Genomic DNA, 5,644 nt, shown 5'->3' on the forward strand with positions numbered 1-5,644 from the left:
TAGTTTAGTTAATTCTAAACTTGTTCGCAAACAAAAGTTAATCCTTCTAACTTGACTTTTAAAATTAACTACACACATGTTCTATATCTATATGATATGCTAACTTAATGATTTAAAACCTGGAAACACGAAAAATACCGTAAAACCGGATTTACGCCGTCGTAGTAACACCGCGGGCTGTTTTGGGTTAGTTAATTAAAAACTATGATAAACTTTGATTTAAAAGTTGTTACTCTGAGAAAATGATTTTTATTATGAACATGAAACTATATCCAAAAATTATGGTTAAACTCAAAGTGGAAGTATGTTTTCTAAAATGGTCATCTAGATGTCGTTCTTTCGACTGAAATGACTACCTTTATAAAAACGACTTGTAACTTATTTTTCCGACTATAAACCTATACTTTTCTGTTTAGATTCATAAAATAGAGTTCAATATGAAACCATAGCAATTTGATTCACTCAAAACGGATTTAAAATGAAGAAGTTATGGGTAAAACAAGATTGGATAATTTTTCTCATTTTAGCTACGTGAAAATTGGTAACAAATCTATTCCAACCATAACTTAATTAAATTGTATTGTATATTATGTAATCTTGAGATACCATAGACACGTATACAATGTTTCGACCTAACATGTCGACACATCTATATATATTTCGGAACAACCATAGACACTCTATATGTGAATGTTGGAGTTAGCTATACAGGGTTGAGGTTGATTCCAAAATATATATTGTTTGAGTTGTGATCAATACTGAGATACGTATACACTGGGTCGTGGATTGATTCAAGATAATATTTATCGATTTATTTCTGTACATCTAACTGTGGACAACTAGTTGTAGGTTACTAACGAGGACAGCTGACTTAATAAACTTAAAACATCAAAATATATTAAAAGTGTTGTAAATATATTTTAAACATACTTTGATATATATGTATATATTGTTATAGGTTCGTGAATCAACTAGTGGCCAAGTCTTACTTTCCGACGAAGTAAAAATCTGTGAAAGTGAGTTATAGTCCCACTTTTAAAATCTAATATTTTTGGGATGAGAATACATGCAGGTTTTGTAAATGATTTACAAAATAGACACAAGTACGTGAAACTACATTCTATGGTTGAATTATCGAAATCGAATATGCCCCTTTTTATTAAGTCTGGTAATCTAAGAATTAGGGAACAGACACCCTAATTGACGCGAATCCTAAAGATATATCTATTGGGCCTAACAAACCCCATCCAAAGTACCGGATGCTTTAGTACTTCGAAATTTATATCATATCCGAAGGGTGTCCCGGAATGATGGGGATATTCTTATATATATGCATCTTGTTAATGTCGGTTACCAGGTGTTCACCATATGAATGATTTTTATCTCTATGTATGGGATGTGTATTGAAATATGAAATCTTGTGGTCTATTGTTACGATTTGATACATATAGGTTAAACCTATAACTCACCAACATTTTTGTTGACGTTTAAAGCATGTTTATTCTCAGGTGAATACTAAGAGCTTCCGCTGTTGCATACTAAAATAAGGACAAGATTTGGAGTCCATGTTTGTATGATATTGTGTAAAAACTGCATTCAAGAAACTGATTTCGATGTAACATATTTGTATTGTAAACCATTATGTAATGGTCGTGTATAAACAGGATATTTTAGATTATCATTATTTGATAATCTACGTAAAGCTTTTAAACCTTTATTTATGAAATAAAGGTTATGGTTTGTTTTAAAAATGAATGCAGTCTTTGAAAAACGTCTCATATAGAGGTCAAAACCTCGCAACGAAATCAATTAATATGGAACGTTTTTAATCAATAAGAACGGGACATTTCAGTTGGTATCAGAGCGTTGGTCTTAGAGAACCAGAAAATTTGCATTAGTGTGACTTATCGAGTTTGTTAGGATGCATTAGTGAGTCTGGACTTCGACCGTATTTTCTTTAAAAATGATTGCTTAACATTTTTGTTGGAAACTATATATTTTTAACATATGAATATTATGTGATATATTAATCTCTTAACGTGTTTGATATTATGTGATAGATGTCTACCTCTAGAACAAGTCCCATTGACTCACCTAGTAATAATGAAGAGTCAAATGTAAATTGGAATGATTTGTGGACTGATTCACAAGTTCCCGAAGAGGAACCGGAAGAAGAGTCGGAACCGGAAGAAGAATCGGAACCGGAAGAAGAATCGGAACCGGAAGAAGAAATAGAACCGGTGGGGGAAATAATAAAACAGTTAAGTAAAAGAGAATCCTCAACCAACCGACCAAGGTTAATTATGGTCAATGGTGTTTCCGCCAAGGAAGCAAAATATTGGGAGGATTACCAATTCTCCGATGAATCGGATTCCGACGAGAATTCCGATGATGTTATAGAAATTACCCCAACTGAATTTAAAAAGTCAAAAGAAAATAATAAGGGAAAGGGCATAAAAATAGAGAAATCTAATTCCAACCCCGATGAACTTTATATGTATCGTCAACCCCCGAAGTCCTTAAGTTGTAACAATGACCCGGGAACCTCTAAACCACCAGGTTTTTCTAAACCAATGTGGACAACGACGGCTCGTATTAGGGGAACATCATATATCCCTAGAAACTTGGCAAAACGAACCAAAACCGAACAAGAAGAAACGAGCGAGTCGGAATAAGATAGTTGTATTCGTGTGGTGTAATATATGTAATATAGTGTGCTTATGCTTTATGATATATGTAAAAATTGCTTGTATTAATAAGTATTTTTTTTATGAATCTAACTCTTGTCTATTTTACAGTATAAAAACACAAAATGGATAGACAACCCAATATTTTAAGAGACCTACCCGGAGACATGATTGATGAAATCTTGTCTAGAGTCGGTCAGAATTCCTCGGCACAACTATTTAAGGCGAGACCAGTTTGTAAGACATTCGAAGAACGTTCCAAGAATGCCTTGGTTTATAAAAGGCTTTCGTTCGAAAGATGGGGGATATCACATTGGGAAATCCATAAGTTACGATGTGTTTACTTTGACGCATATATTACGGGGAACCCAAATGCTATTTTATGCAACGGGTTAAGAAATTATTTTGACTCAGTATATCCGAATATAGGACTTCGTGATTTAGAAAAAGCGGCTAACATGCAACATAAAGAAGCATGTTATGCTTACGGGTTAGTAATGTTCGCTTCTCACCAAAGTGAGAACAAGAACATCGGGCTACAACTATTAAACAAAACGTTCCCACAAGTGACGGAGTCGGTAATTGGGGTAAGAAATGAGGTTTTTAGGTTATTACGAGACTGTTGGTCATTACGTAACCCTCGTCCCTTTGACGACGTTACAACACGCTGTCTTATCAACGGCCATAACGGTTATGTTCTACAAGACCAAGGATGGGAAGTAGTCCTAGTAAAACCAGAATGCATGACTTGTTTCTGGACGTATGAATTACGTGTCTTTATTGCCTTTGCTGAACGACTTGTGTACTAGCTAGAATTATCTTCACAACTATCTTGTATCAAAGTTATTGTGTGCTATATTTCATGCTTTATGTAAAATAAGCGGTATTGTAAGTTTGTAAAATATTGTATAAAAGTTTGAACGCGAAATATTATTACAATCAGTTTTTCATATAGAATTGTAGTAGTTGAATTGTATATTAGCTACTAAGTATGAACTTAACGGGTAGGTACTACCCGAATTTAAACTTATAAAACGCTAATATGAAGAAAAAGCTTTTATAAATGAGTTCATATTATGCTACGAAATACTATTAACTACTCTTAATATTCTGTATGATTAACTTGTTCCATTTGACTATTTTGAAGGAAATGGCACCGACTACTCGACACACCGTGAATATGAATGAAGAGGAATTCCGTACTTTTCTAGCTTCAAACATAGCCGAAGTACAGGCTGCGCTACATACCAACAATAACCTTGGATCTGGCAGTACAGGAAATCATGTAGGATGCACCTACAAAGAATTCACTGCCTGCAAACCTTTGGAATTTGATAGAACCGAAGGACCGATCGGATTGAAACGGTGGACCGAGAAGGTCGAATCAGTATTTGCCATAAGTAAGTGTACTGAAGAGGACAAAGTGAAGTACGCTACGCATACCTTCACAGGTTCTGCGTTAACATGGTGGAATACCAATCTAGAGCAAGTGGGACAAGATGATGCGTACGCACTACCGTGGTCAGCATTCAAGCACTTGATGAACGAGAAGTACCGTCCCAGAACCGAGGTCAATAAGCTCAAGACAGAACTTAGAGGGTTACGAACCCAAGGATTTGATATTACCACGTACGAAAGACGATTCACAGAATTGTGCCTATTGTGTCCGGGAGCATTCGAAGATGAGGAAGAGAAGATCGACGCGTTTGTGAAAGGATTACCGGAAAGAATCCAAGAAGATATAAGTTCACACGAGCCCGCCTCCATACAACAGGCATGTAGAATGGCTCACAAACTAGTGAACCAGATTAAAGAAAGAATTAAAGAACAGACTGCTGAAGAGGCCAATGTGAAGCAAGTCAAAAGAAAGTGGGAGGAAAACGGTGATAAGAATCACCAATACAACAACAACAGCAATTACAACAATAATCGCAACAATTATCCCAACAATCACAACATCAATCGCAACTACAACAAACGGCCCAACAACAACAACAACAACAACTACAACAATCATCCCAACAACAATAATAACCGCAACAACAACAACAATCAGAAGCAGCTATGCCAAAGGTGTGAAAAGTATCACTCGGGGTTCTGCACCAAATTTTGCAACAAGTGTAAAAGAAATGGTCATAGCGCGGCGAAGTGTGAGGTCTACGGACCAGGGGTTAATAGAACGAAAGGAACAAATGGTGTCGGAACGAGTAATGGCGGAGCAAGTAGTGTCGGAGCAAGTTATGCCAATGTAGTTTGTTACAAATGTGGAAAACCGGGCCACATTATTAGAAATTGCCCGAACCAGGAGAACACGAATGGACAAGGTCGCGGAAGAGTTTTCAATATTAATGCGGCAGAGGCACAGGAAGACCCGGAGCTTGTTACGGGTACGTTTCTTATTGACAATAAATCTGCTTACGTTTTATTTGATTCGGGTGCGGATAGAAGCTATATGAGTAGAGATTTTTGTGCTAAATTAAGTTGTCCATTGACGCCTTTGGATAGTAAATTTTTACTCGAATTAGCAAATGGTAAATTAATTTCAGCAGATAATATATGTCGGAATCGAGAAATTAAACTGGTTAGCGAAACATTTAAGATTGATTTGATACCAGTAGAGTTAGGGAGTTTTGATGTGATAATCGGTATGGACTGGTTGAAAGAAGTGAAAGCAGAGATCGTTTGTTACAAAAATGCAATTCGCATTATACGAGAAAAAGGAAAACCCTTAATGGTGTACGGAGAAAAGGGCAACACGAAGCTACATATTATTAGTAATTTGAAGGCACAAAAACTAATAAGAAAAGGTTGCTATGCTGTTCTAGCACACGTCGAGAAAGTACAAACTGAAGAAAAGAGCATCAATGGTGTTCCCATTGAAAAAGAATTTCCCGATGTATTTCCGAAAGAATTACCGGGATTACCCCCACAGAGATCCGTTGAATTTCAAATAGATC

Source organism: Rutidosis leptorrhynchoides, chromosome 2 (genome assembly GCF_046630445.1).
Source record: "Rutidosis leptorrhynchoides isolate AG116_Rl617_1_P2 chromosome 2, CSIRO_AGI_Rlap_v1, whole genome shotgun sequence".
Classification (NCBI taxonomy): domain Eukaryota; kingdom Viridiplantae; phylum Streptophyta; class Magnoliopsida; order Asterales; family Asteraceae; genus Rutidosis; species Rutidosis leptorrhynchoides.